Genomic DNA, 14,065 nt, shown 5'->3' with positions numbered 1-14,065 from the left:
CCGCTCCGGCCATTGTGCCGGGCCCCGCCGCCCCGGGCAGCGGCCCCCCGCCGCCGGCGGGGCTGATCGATAGCGCACGGGGGTAGCCTGCCTGGCACAAAGCCAAGCGTGGCGCCGGTCGGTGATTTGGGGGGGTTTCCCCGGGATATCAGTTGTTGGGTTTGGTTTGGTGGTTGGTTTTTTTTTTCCCCCTTAATTATTTTTTTATTGTTAGCCCGCAGCCCTTGAGCCGCCGAGCGGCACGACTGTCCCCGGCTGGCTGGGAAGCGCCGGGTGCGATAGTAACGGCGGCGGGGGGAGAGGATGGATGCTCAACAAAGGGAGAGAGGGTTCCGCATGACCGAAGGAAGGGTGTTATTTTGTTCCTCTTGCTGAGGGTTGCACGGGTCTCGCAGCCATAAGGCTTAAAACTCAATTTGATGCGCTAGGCTAGCGTGGCATCCCCCGGCAGGCGCTGGAGCTGCAGAGCTCGGTGCAGGTCTGACAGCGGGAGAGCTATTATGCTTGGTGGTGGCAGAAGCGACAGATTTTCCTATGTAAGAAGATGGGGACTGTTGGCTGCAAGTAGGTTTTGCCTATTGAACTCTCTTAAATGTACCATTATTCTTACTTCTTACGCTCTGGGTCACGCAAGCTAAGCTTCTTTTGTCTGTGCGTGGGGCGAATGGGGAAGGGGGAGCTGAGAACGGAAACCCGGCAATTAAAAATAACTCTGCCTGGGCATTTGGCTTGGGTGAGCAATATTCTCTCTCTCTTTCCTTTTTTTTTTTTGAAGTGGTAGCTTATTCTGACCTAACGGGAAGGCTGCTGGGTGGCGCAGCAAAGGGGGCTTCTTGGAAAGTATTCTGGGTTGGGTTGTGACGTAGGCTGCTGGGGAAATCTGCCGCTCTCTGCCTCGCTGAAGTCATAAACCTGGGCATTCCCAGGGGCCGGCTTGTATTTGCCCCCTTGTCATCAGCACCGTCATGCCTGCGAGGAGGCAGAGGTGGGAAATTAATTTTAAGGAGTTTACAAATATGAAGATGGAAAGTGAAAGAGAAGCTCTGGACAGAGTTTGTTCCCTCTCTATGGTTTTTATCCACCGAAATGTTCTAGGTCTGCCTAACCTTCAGGTTATTTGGCAGATTTCTGTTCTACCATTAGATGACCGATTGCTAATCTCTGACCCCAGAGGGTACTGTAGATAAAATTTATAACAAAAATGTTGTCTAAAGCAGAAGTCTCCAATTAGGTCGATATTTTTTAATGTCCCTTCTACTTACTGAAATAATAATTTTGGAGATCTAGTAGGCAAGATCGTTTGTTCCTAAGACTACCCTTTTCACTGCAGGCTCAAAACTGTAAGCAAATTCAGTATTTTTTTTTAATTACATTGACTATGCTACTAAATAAAAAGGCTAACCTATATTTCACTTGATAGAATTTAAAAAATTAGGTGCTGTTCTGGGCCCCTGAAACACAAGACTCAGTGGCGATCAGCTTGTCTATTTTCTCTCACCTTTGCTAGGCCATGAAAGCCTGGAGTGCCACCTTGCATCCCCTCTTCTAGTTTATTTTCAGATCAAATAATCAAAATTTTTAAATCCTAATAAAATAAGGATGCTTGCTAATAAAATCAAGAAAGGAAAGTTAGCATGACCTGTCCTGAATATCTGTACATTACTTGAACAATGACATATAAACCCTTACAGAAAAGGTCTTGCATATAGGTAAAATTCCCTCCTGCTGGCCAACATCAATCTGTTATCCAACATAAATGAGAAAAGGTGACACTCAGCACTCTCATACAACATTCAGCTCTGAGAAACAAATGCTGCCCCCGCCCTAAACCCATGAATCTGGTGTCACTATCCCATCACAGGAGGCAGAGGAGTATTTAAGTAGGGTGGCAATGGTTTGTATGAGCTATTGCCAGGGCAGGGGCAGCACCTGCCAGGTGCTGAAGGCTCAGAAACAACCCCTTTGACATGACAGGGATGCAGCCCCTGGCCCACAGAAAGCCAGTGGCAAAGCTCCTCTTGACTTCAAGAGGCCTAGGGTTTCACCCCGCCGGGAATGGTAAGTTACCAGGGGGAAAGATGGGATTTTCATCAGGCAGTAATTGTTTGTAAGCCTTGAAAGCCCATTCTCTCATTTCTTTAATTCTTACTAATTATTTAAGAGTTTATTAATTTATGACCATTTAGAAACATCCCCAGTGTTTTTTTTTCCTCTTTCATTGTTATCCCATACATTTGAGCCTGTCCAGTCCGCAGAGAGAGCCACAAAGAGTAACAGATCCCCAAACTGTGAATCTCTCCCTCATCCTCTCCCTCTTCTTGTCCATCACTTGATCTCACCATAGGTAAAAGTAATTTCAATTTAATATTAATCACTGCTGGCAGCATGAGCGCTCCCTCTGCAGTAACAGGATGGATGAAATTACAAGTTGGACTCTACAGTCGCAAGCTGGTCAAAAATAAGCAAATATTCAAATACTTCATTAGGAATTATTCTCTCCTTGAAGGTTTAAGATTTGCTGCTCAGCTTTGCTGTCAGCCAGAGAGATTTGCTCCTGATGGTGCTGTAATCCACTGCTGCTGGTAATTAGACATCATTACTGCTGCGTTAAAGGGAAAGAGAGAAGGAGAGAGGACAGGCTGGGGCTAATTAACTACTTGATTCTAATGAAAGAAAGAGAGCCTGATAGCAACTGGGAGGTTGCACCGGAACAGGCTAGATGTACAACACAGACTTAATTGAAGCAGGGGTGTCTTGCAGTCTCACAGTAGCTGAGGCTTGGCCTACTGTCATATTCTGTGGGCAGTAGCGCATGAGGTATTATTCTGTTTTTCCCTTGCCTGGTTGGGAAGTAGCTCAAAATCACAGGCCTACCTTCAATATCAAGTTTAAGCATGCCAGCAAGGAGAATGCATAGATGATTATGTGCTGGCCTAATCTATTTTACGGGTATGGTCTCCTCAAGAGCAACAGGAACAAATCAATTTCTGAATGTTCACATCCCTCTGTGGCCTAGGAGATGCACTTTTGGTCACCAGGCAACAACATCCCCTGCAAAACAGCCATTTTAGGTCCGGAGTGGGACAACACGCAGTAAGGTATTCCTATATGCAACCCAGTGAGTATCTCACTTCTGCAACTTTGCAGATTGCTCCTGTTACCACTGTAGGTTTTCTTTCATTAAGCCCAAGCTGGGCTTTATGAAAGTAGTGAAATTATGCCTAACCTAGACATGCTGTATAAACATGTTAGGCCAATAAATTTGCCACATGGCTGACAGTATCGACTTTTAATGCTTGGTACTTGCAATCCATCAGGAGTCGTGGAACTAATATTTCTAGTATACTATCTTTTCCAATGGTATACATGATTTTTATGGTGGATTTTTTGGTGTGTATTTTCTGCATATTTCTTTAACTGAAACTGTTTATCGATTGGCAACTTGAAAACAAATTTCTTTTCACCACTTTTCTTTCTCTTGTTTGATGTTGTCCGTAGACACAAATATGGCTCCTAAAATCAGTCTCGATTTAAAAGATAAATTCTAAAATAATGGCCCAAGGTGTATCAGCAGATTCTAAGCAGAACTTTCCTGTAAAAAAGAAGCGCCAAGATGACTGCAGGATACCTCTCACATACAGAATTTACATGGTATTAGCAAACTAATAGAATATAACCTCAAAGGCCAAGTTCAGATTGCCTTTATGTCATTATTAATTTGGAATGACTCCACTGACTTTAATGAAATCTCAAGCCTAATGTATGAATTTTCCTGTGTCTCCTTCTATATTTTCCAACTGTAAGCATAGAATGAACTTTTATTCAGAAACCAAATTTTGTTCAGTTTAGTTAAATCTTTAGATCCTCTGGGAGGATCTGGTACCTCTTCGATTGCTGCTAGCAGACCAGTGAGGGTCTTTGCAGGTGCGGGGCTCTACTACTGAATCTGATTACAGGATTTAGGGCTTAAGATTACAGGCCAGTCAGTTCTGTGGAACAGGCTGCATCCCAGCCCACCTCTTGTTCTGTTAGTGGTGAAGAATAGGAGGTGGACGTATGACTTTATGGTTCTTTTGATTTTGTATAAATGACTTTGTTTATGAACAATAGAAGAAACAGATCACAGTATAGATAGCTTATATGTCAAAATACGGTGCTTTAAATTATGTTTTAAATTGTTCATTGTTTTAGGGTATTTTATAGCAATCTGAAAATATGCAGCTTTGCTTCATTGCGTTCCTCCCCATTTTTGTAGCCATCAATATAAAAAATGAATAAAAGTGTTTGTCAAATATATATTGGTAGCTCTGTAGCCTACCGAACTGCCAACACATAATGGCAGTAAGTACCACAGAAAGGTGATGATGAGGGTGAGCTACAATTTATCCCAAGGTACAATTCTGCGGTAGTTTACAGTCCCGTTAAATGCACCTTCCAGGCTCAGAAGTGGTATTCGAGCCTTGCCATATCCACCCCGTTTTAACTGCCCACCACATTTTCCTTAACCCCTGTTCAGGTCTGCAGAGCTTCGTCTCCTCCAGTTACCCGCAGCCTCTGCCCTGCCATTTGCAGACCTCCCAGTGGACTCAGTGAAGAGGGATGCTGGTGAATCAGACAGACAGTGCTGGAAAATGGTCATAGCAGATGGAACAAAACCGGTTTAGTTGGCAACTCTGCCATGCAGGCATTCAGTGAAGTGTTCATGAATAAAGAGAATAACCCTGTCCTGAAATTTAAAGATGTTCAAGCGGCCATATGTAAGACGCCATGTCCACGTGCCTGTGTGAGAGAGAGGCAAAGGGAGACAAGATCTGAGATTTCTTGGTAACAATGTTGAGCTAGAATTTTCCAAAGAACTATGAGCCAAAGAGAGCAAATTTTTAAAGAAGGAGCATTTTAAAGTGCTGCTTCTGTAACACTAGAAACTGTTAACGATACTTTAGAAACATTAAATAGGGTGTAGCAATACCATAACAAAACCTACTCTGATACATCCATCCCATGCATATAATGAGACAGGACGACAGATTCAGTGCTATCCCCTGGTAAAGGCCAGGCTTGTAGCTCAAAAGCCCCAATCTTTCCAGTCATACAAAATAAAACATCCCACTTTAATTTTCATGCTGCTATGAACCTTTGCCGAGAAGACTGAGGCAACAGTGAACTTGGTTCTTCGCTGTCTTACCTCAGCCTCTTGTCAGCAAAGCTGCACTGGATTCTGTCATGATGCAGTGTGGTAGGGACTCCAGCTCAGACACTTCAGCCCTGATTTTCTTTAGATGTACCTACTGTTGTTTCTGTGGCTACATAGCTATGTGATCAGTAGGAAATAAGCAGGCATTTGCTAGCAGGTTAGCGCTAAAATGGGCCGATGGGCATCAGTACAGCATAATGGGACTTTTCCTGATCTTTTTACGGAGAAAGTTTCTTTCCCTAACTTCTGGGGTGATCACAATTGCTCTTGTTCAATGATCTAGACACAAAGGAGACATAGTCCGGAGAGACTACATACATATGGGCACAGAAGGACTCCATGTAGAAAGGGCTTATCATGCAAACAGGGCCCTGGGGGAACAGGGCTAGTGCTAGTGCTGGACGAATGTTAATGGAGTTTATGATTCAAATTTCATTTTATGCTACAGAAATAAATTAAAATTGGCTGACATTGAACCGTGCATTTTTTGGTCTGCTGCTGAAAGGAGGCAACCAGCAGCTATTGGGTTTGGTCTGAAGGAAGCTATTTGGGTCCTGATCTTTCCCCATATGCAGGATACACCTGTTGAGAGTTTGTTGGTAAAAGAGGAACAAAACAAGCAGGGCAAATGTTGAGGAGAGATATAAATGAGGTAGATGCGGAGAAAGATCATGAGACAGCATGACAGGAAACACTCCAGGAGCATCATACCAGATTCTGCAGCCTCCCATGCACCACAGAGCATCACAGGAATCTTTTGTTCCTTGTTGAGTAGGTTGACCCTGGTCAACACAGCCTCCAAAATGAGTACAGCTTTCAAGGACGTAAAAGATGTTTTTATCTTGTTATGTCATTTTAAACCTGCCAGAAGCCTCTCTGACTTTAGAAAACTCAGGAGGTATTAACCGGTACATGAGAGTTGTTTGCATTGTCCTGCAGCAGCACTGAAAGTGATCCTGTAGCTTTCTTAAATTACCTTTTTGTTCTATTTAAATAGATGAGCCTTGAAACCTTACAGTTCCACTAGCAAGGTATTTTTTAATGGTTTATAAACATAAAATATCCAGGTAGGCACTGCCAATATCCAGGAGAGACTTGCTACAAGTTATGGCATTGAGCATTCTTCTGGATGCAAATGGATTTTCTTAGCCATGATCAACTTTATCACAGACAGTTGTACAGGCTTCTAACTGCTTATTCAATAACTCTGCAAGCTGCAAACCCTGACAGTTACTATGTGCATCTGCAGGGATTACAGCTAGTTGTTGAAATTGAATTGTAGGGTTTGAACCATTTAGTTGTATATGTGGATACTCTTCAACTTAAGGGGCTATCTGTAGTGAACATTTTACTTCATAAATCTGATCTATGTTAGACTTAACCTCAAGTAAAGACTTTTTCAGAAATAAATATTCTGTATAGACTTGGAAGGACAATTTTTATTAAATGACCTACTTGAGCCTAGGATGAAACTCATTCAAGCTTTTTCACTTGAGAGCCTGTAATTAAGCTCCTCTGGGAAATGAGAGGTTTTACATATTACATTGCCAGTAAGGTCTGTGTGTCTGAAAGTTTTGTAAATTTTGTTACCCCAAAGTTTTTAATATGACAAGACATGGATGCTATAACATTTTGCCTGTAGTGAGGAAAATTTAAGAGGTGAGGTCACTTGCACTTAAATGACTTACGACTCTAACTCACCATACAACTTTTAAATGGGTACATCATGTGATTGCTCTCTTTGTTGCCTCTGGACTAATACCACTACCAATACTGCCAGGTGGATTTTGTAGAAAACTTTTGTTCAAGGCAGATCCAAAGCTGAAGTAGCTGCCACTAAATCATGACCTACCTGTAGGGTAAAGTAGCATTGTGTTAGCAGATGGGAAATCAAACTTGTGAATGGGCTAATGCTCACTAGCCTGAGCTGATAGAAGATGAATAACAAGCAAGTAATTGTACAAGTATTGAGATACAGTAAGAGAAGAACAGCTAAGGTATGGCCAGAGGTTTCAGCAGACAGGAAAGACAAGGAGCATAAAAAGGTTTCACAGAACTTCATTTTTCAGCATGTATCTTCTCTATTGTAGGCAATGAGGAAATACCTGTCCTGGGTTTACATTTCTCAGGTGATGAAACTGAAGACCAGCCAGAAATAGAGAAATAAAAAAAGAGATGATTGATAGAAAATCAAGGTATTAAACTGCAGTGCATCACCAGGACTAATACAAATCCAAGAACACTGAAGAATGAAGTAACTAAAACATTATTAAAATCTGTCATTTGCCACTATATATGGCAATGATACTGGAGGATGGCAAAAAATGTACTAGAAAGAGAAAAAACAAGCTGGTAAAGATAGCTCATAGAAATGACAGACCAGTGAACCATATTTCAACACCAGAAAAAAAAAAGGCAGTAAGAAAATCATTAAAAATAGAGTTGTTAAGTGTCAATATGAACTGTACCTGGTTGGTGCAACTAGTTTGGATTTTGTAAGGGTTAATTATGTTCCTCTAGCCTGTCATGTTCAGAAGTCTTTTGGAAACAGTTTTCAGGTGCAACTTTGCTTCTGGCTTCCTTCTGAAATGAAACCAATCTGATAATGACTTTATTAAAGCAGGGTTGAAACTTTGGCTATGGTGACAAATTAAAGCTGGTGAAGAGTTGGGAAACCATAGGAAGTGTTTGAGAGCTATACAAATGCAGTCCGATGTGCGTATATACGCACACAATAAGTACATACGTATACATATACACACTGAGTGTATAAACTGAGACAAATGAAGAATTTTCAACACTGGATGGAAATGCAGATTAATTAGGTTAAGCAAGTCAAGGAAGAATGGGAGGGAAAATAGAAATATCATAACAAAGGAAAAAAGGAGAAATCATGGCAGGCAGAATTCCCTACAGACCACTGCCAGATAATTTACATTTTATGCCATTGTGACATTAGCTTTTTGAAAGAAAAGGAAGAATTCAAGCTTTTCAATCACATGTAAAATGTACAGAATTAGTATAACATCTTAAGGGAAATATTTAGGAATAATTTCAAACAAATCAATAAGCATCTCTTCAGTAAGCATAGCAGGTATATAAAAAAATCGGCATTAGGAAAAGTGTAGAGAATAATATTGAAAACTTACTCTTCTCATTAATTAAATGATATGTCCTCGCCTTTAATAACATGCTTAGTGTATTTACCTCATCTCTAAAAGGTCATGATAGATGAGAGGTCCAGGGAAGGTAACTAAGCTAATTAAAGAAAAGGGGTACTTATAAGAGAAATAGATTTTAATGGTTATATCACCCAGAAAGATGAACGTTAAAGAACATGCACAGTAGAAAACAGACATGTAAAGAGGTAGAAAGAAGCTGAGAGAAATGGTGTGGTGTAAATACCGATGAACAGCAGAGATTGAAAATTCAGCAGCCACCCTTTTTATTCCTACTCCATCTTCTAAGACTCTTTTGACAACCATCTCAAAAGGTAAATTCAAAGCTAGGCCATTGTTTCATAACCCGCAGTGTTGGGAGTGGAAAGTCTGCATTGTAGCCCCTAGAGAAACTCTGATTGATTCAGCCAAAATTTCTTCCAAGGATTTTACAAGAGAATGATAGTTCCGTGGCTCTTCTAAGGATGTAGTATGCTCTTCATGTCAGTTCAGCTTTGCTGGCTGGAGCAAAAGTCAGGACAAGGTTATGTTCCTGCCCTTCCCACTCTGTGCCCCTGGGAGCACGGGCATTGGTGAGGGATGGCAGTTACCTGCTGCCTTGCTGTTACCTGGTCTCTTGCAGCATCTGGCCAGGTGTTTTCCTATAAAGTGTCTATCATCGGGGTTAGTCATGTTCCAGCCCACAGAGTCAACACAAGGAAAGACTTGTTGAGGGTGGTGAAATCCCAGCATCTCCTCAGCCCTGTCCCCTTTGTACTGCATTTTAATATTGCTGGTGGTCTCAGCCTTCATGCTCTTGTTTCATGAATAGATTATTAAGTTTTAGGTATGTGTTCTTAGGTTGGCCGAAGCTAGCAGAGGAAAATAATTTGGTCATTATAGCACAATACACCTGCAGTTAGGGATTTATTTGTTTATTTACTAGTTACTGAGCTCTGAAACAACTTTTGCAGACTCCCTTGGAGACTGGGACTAGATGGTTCATTGGTCAGTTTGGCTGTAGCAGTTTCTATGGCTCATGGCTGTACTGATATTACTAGTCTGGAGGAAGGAAGGAGATCATCAAGTTTCTGAGCTCCAGCTCTATCCTATGTGGACCGGTGCATGAGATTATTGTGGTTTCCACAGAACGTTTGCGATGTGTATCACCTCCGTTTTCCAATTTGCTCCACTTGTGATGAGAAGTGATGTGCTGTTTTCACCTCCATATTTTTGTCTACTTGTGCTAGTTTTTTTTGTATTTGTTGCAACTATTACCAAACTCTTACTATGGTGGGAAGAAAAGAAACAAAGAGCAGAATTATTAGAGAATTAATTGCAAATATGAGAGGAAATTAGCTCATTCAAATGAAAATTTCTGGAAGACTTAGCTTTTGACCAGTCTGACCAGCAAGTGTGGCACATACATAATTAGATGACTCGTCCCATTGCATTTCTCAAGAAACTGCAGTGGAAAACAAAAAGAGTGTAACTCTTCCTTTTCTCCCTTAATCTAGTCATAGTCACTTTTTTTTTTTATGATATCTTTTGATAACCTTTGTCTTTTTATATTCTGAGAGTTCAGCAAAGCCCCACGGCCATGGTTGCCATAATACTAAAATATTTCATTTGTAGCAAGCAAACAGTTCAGCCTTCTTTTAATGAGTGTTATATTCCAATTCCAGGCATCCGTCTAAAACTTGTAGTTCAGACAGACCACATCTTTTACCCTTTTTCGTCTCAATTTGGGCTTATCCAACAAAGAGATGGGATAGTAAGTACTGTACGGATGCAGCAGCAAAACCCAGACCTTCTCAAAAAGACGTATGTTGTAAACTCATTGTACTTTGACCCTGCTTTTTTAGAAAACCTACACAGATCCTCTGCTGTGTTTTACCAGTGCACAAGGCCTGGTTATCATTGTTTTGGTGTAACTGAGAGTTGAATTGGGCATACGGTGAGCTTTCAAGGTGTTAAATTTGCACCGAAGCAAATAATAAAGCAATATAAATAAAGCTGGGTCTAGAGCTGAATAAAGCTGGTTAAAATAAGACTACTTTCTTCCTTTTTAACTGCCCTTCTGTATAGCAAATTCTAGTATTATCCTCTTCAAATCAGCCCAATTTTGGCAAGATACATCAGACTTCAAGGAAACTATGGAACTGAAAAGATTGTTTTACCTGTATTCCTAACTGAACCTTACAGTTTCAACTTGAAACAAAAGGACTGCTTTCAAAAACTGAGTAGGAAAAAGCATTCCTAAATAGGAGAAAGTGGGTCAAATTTTGTTAGTAATAGTAAGTAAGTAGAACATTTTAATTAATAGAATTCTAACTTATCATTCAACTTTTAATGAATTTATACATAATTACCAGGGTGGTTTTTTAAGAAATTTAATTCTTAATAAATGTAAAGTCAGGAAAATTTTCACATATACAGACTTCAAAAATTTTAACAAATTTGCATTATCATGCTTGCTGTAATTTGAAAGCAGGCAAATACACAAAGTACAATATAGATGGTTATGTGAAAATATTTTAAAGTGAACTAGTACTTTGCCTAATAGTTCCAAAGAGTGAATTAAGACCTACAAAAGAGCTGAAAAACTGTAGCTGTAGGTAGTTGGAAGGAGTCAAGCCATTGAAATCTGTGAGGCTTTGAAGGACCAGTCCTGTCATCCTAAATTGCACTGGATGAAATGCCCTCCTGGGATAGGACCAGCAGCAGGTCTGTGAATCATTTTGTTGGCACAAAGATTATGCCCCTGTTTTGAAGACATAATGCAGCCCTTGGGTGATGTTTAGTCTTTGTAATGGCCAGTACCCAAGGGAGGAGTCCACCCACAAACCATCCGCCATGTGCACTCCACACCCCGATCAGTTGGTATCGGTTGACTGGGTGGCAATGACTGAATTCTCAATAGGATACGTTCAGATGAAGTTTTTCTATTTGCAAAGAATAATTTACCCATAACTGCTCTCTGTTTTGCCACAGTATATCCCAATGTGCTAGACCAGTGCTTAGTAAGTGTATAGACATGTTTATAAAATGTATAAAAATATCTAGAAAGGTGTAGTTACAGCAAGGCCCAATTCAGCTGTAAAATAATACTAGGAGCACCCTGGTCCCACCTCTTTGGTGATAATCTTCTGCAACGCCAGAGTTGCACTCATTGCAATGCACTGTACAGACAGTTCTCCGTTATAGAAGTCCCCATATTCTGATTGTTTAGGGATGGAAAAACCAAACTGGAGAATGGGCTTGATCTTAGTCCTTTAAACTCTCCATGTATTTGTCGACTGAAAGTGCATCTCTCATCTTGTCCTCTTCCCAACTAAACATACACAACACACACTCACTGTCAATTACACTGTTGAGGTTGTTTGTTTGCTTAAGTGTTCTCCCCTTTCTACAGATATTGCATTAGGACATCTGCTATGGGGAGAATTCAGCTCTCTTTCCCTTTTCCCTCTTTGAACTATATTTGCATTAGAGCAATCCTGCTTCTAATAAGAGTGGAAGAAAAGTGAGATGAGAGAACAAATGGAGTAAAGCGTTAAAGCCAATCAACTAACTATAAACAAACTTTGGCTTAATAGCGCCCCATGAGCTCATCCTAAAGCAAGAAAGTCAGCTTTGGGAGAGGTGGAGGCTGGGGAAAGTAAAATAAGCACGGAAAACACATATCATGCATATAATAATAATAAGGACAACAACAATAATGAAGTAAACCAGTTAAAAAGGAGGCTGATGCTTCCTGTTAATTTGGTAATAAAACTACTATTGATCTTCAAAACCAGTATTTAAGCAGCTAAGCATACCTGTTGGCCACCTATAAGCACAGAACAACCTTAAGATACTAATTACCTAACAATTAAAACTGCCTGGAAAATGTGAGGAAGATGGAACATGATTTTTTGGGGTATTTTTCATGGAAATTTGATTTCAGCAAGATTTTTAATAAATTCTATGCCTGTTCCCTAGCATTTATTTCAAATTGGAGTTTATTAGTCAACATTTAATTTAATGAGTATCACAGCATGATATAGCAGAAAGTAGCTAAGCAGAATGTTGCTAGACACTAAAAAGCTTGTTGTTATACAGATATGCAAATAATTAATATAGGTGCTAGATACACCTCTCAATTTGAATTTGAATGTGTTCGCCATTGTGTCATAGCCCCAATATCTATGTGATGTCTGCAGCACTACACGTTTTCCTTGATCCTTGTCATTTGTCTTTGCTGCTGCAGATTATTATTTACTAATAGGCAGAGAACAGTTTTTTTCCTTGCGTTGCCTTTATTTCCAGGCCTCGAGGCCTGCTGTTTCTCATTTTGAATTCCAATCCAACGGCAGGTGCCAAGATTTAAATGTATATTATCTATGGGCAGTAGGATCAGCCTGTTTGTGTAACATCCGTTGAACTGAACCACTCACTGTGCTGGCTGCATTTTAATATTGTTAATCTTTCTTTGGAAGGCACGCTATTTTGGTGAGCAACCAAATGCAGTCTAAGCTGCACTCAAGAGGACATCTACAAATGGGTTTCTAAATCTAGGCTTCTGTAAAATTAAAAAAAACAAAACAGAAAACTTAAAAACATGTAACTGGAGAATCTATTAGGTCCAATCCACCCACAACCATCTGGACCAGTAAGTTATCTATCTTATTTATCTGAACAAAACTTTGGACATGACATGAGCAGAAATTAGGTGAATAAGTTGAGCTGAAATAATTAATGTTGTAAAATGTCCGAGGCCAAGAAGGCCGATTTTAAGAATTGCTGAATGACATTACCATAATAATGAGAAATAGACCATTTTAAAGGCAAAACCCTGTTCCCAGTGAAGTCAATAGCAAAATCCCACTGACTACAATAGTACTGGGATTGGTCTGCTAAGTAGCAAACCATGCTTTAAAAAGATCAATACTTCAATTTTACAAGGTAATATGGATAGCAGTATAGTTGCCTATTATCAGACCCCATAGTCTGTGGATTTTCTCTCTCTAATAGTACCGAGGTTCAGCACCTATCTTATGAATCATCGAAAGACATAAGCTGTTTCAGAGCATTTCCCCTGCCCCTAGCCGAGAAAGCTCTCCAGAGGCAGGATGCGCCGCACGGAGCGTGCCTCCATCAGCGCCGCACCGCAAGGATTGCTCTGAAATGAATGACTGCCTCGCTTGAAAAAAAAAAAAAAAAAGGCATTAATTGCTGCGGATCTCGCTGTAGCATTTGATGCACAGAACTGCAATTCCAACTCTTAATACGTGTCAACAGAAACGCCCTGGAACGGGTCAGGTTCTCATTTCAAACCATGCCACAGAAAACACTGGCGACAGGTTTATTTTGTATTTTCCTTTTCCGTTTCAAGCGTTGCAGCGCTGTGATTCAAAGCAGAGCCGTATCCCACACGTTCGCCTTTACACAAAGGATATGCATCGGTTTTAACAGAAACAGAGGCACACTTTGGGGAAGGGGCTGCCCTTTTCCTCACCGGCAACGCAAGGCCAGCCAGACCGCTGTATTTTTATTCCCTGAAGCTCAAACCGTCCCTTTCAGTACAGCGGGTTTTCCCAGCCCCTCCGCCCCGGGGCACGCCGTACCCCAAAATCTGTGCGTGATGGGAGCTGAAGCGCTGAGAGGCCGCGTGTGCCGTGCCCCCCCCCCCCCCCGCCCCCCTGCCGTGGGGCCGGCGCGTGCGGGGGGC

General features: G+C 41.0%; 1 protein-coding gene across 4 annotated transcripts in view; it reads left to right on the top strand.

The window, feature by feature from the left end:
- Positions 1-14,065, top strand: part of NOL4 (nucleolar protein 4) — a 195,054-nt gene that overhangs the window by 603 nt on the left and 180,386 nt on the right. The gene's annotated exons all lie outside the window — the stretch shown is intronic.

This window comes from Haliaeetus leucocephalus, unplaced genomic scaffold (genome assembly GCF_000737465.1).
Source record: "Haliaeetus leucocephalus isolate CR32 unplaced genomic scaffold, Haliaeetus_leucocephalus-4.0 Scaffold428, whole genome shotgun sequence".
Lineage (NCBI taxonomy): Eukaryota > Metazoa > Chordata > Aves > Accipitriformes > Accipitridae > Haliaeetus > Haliaeetus leucocephalus.
This window is presented reverse-complemented; position numbering and strand designations above follow the sequence as displayed.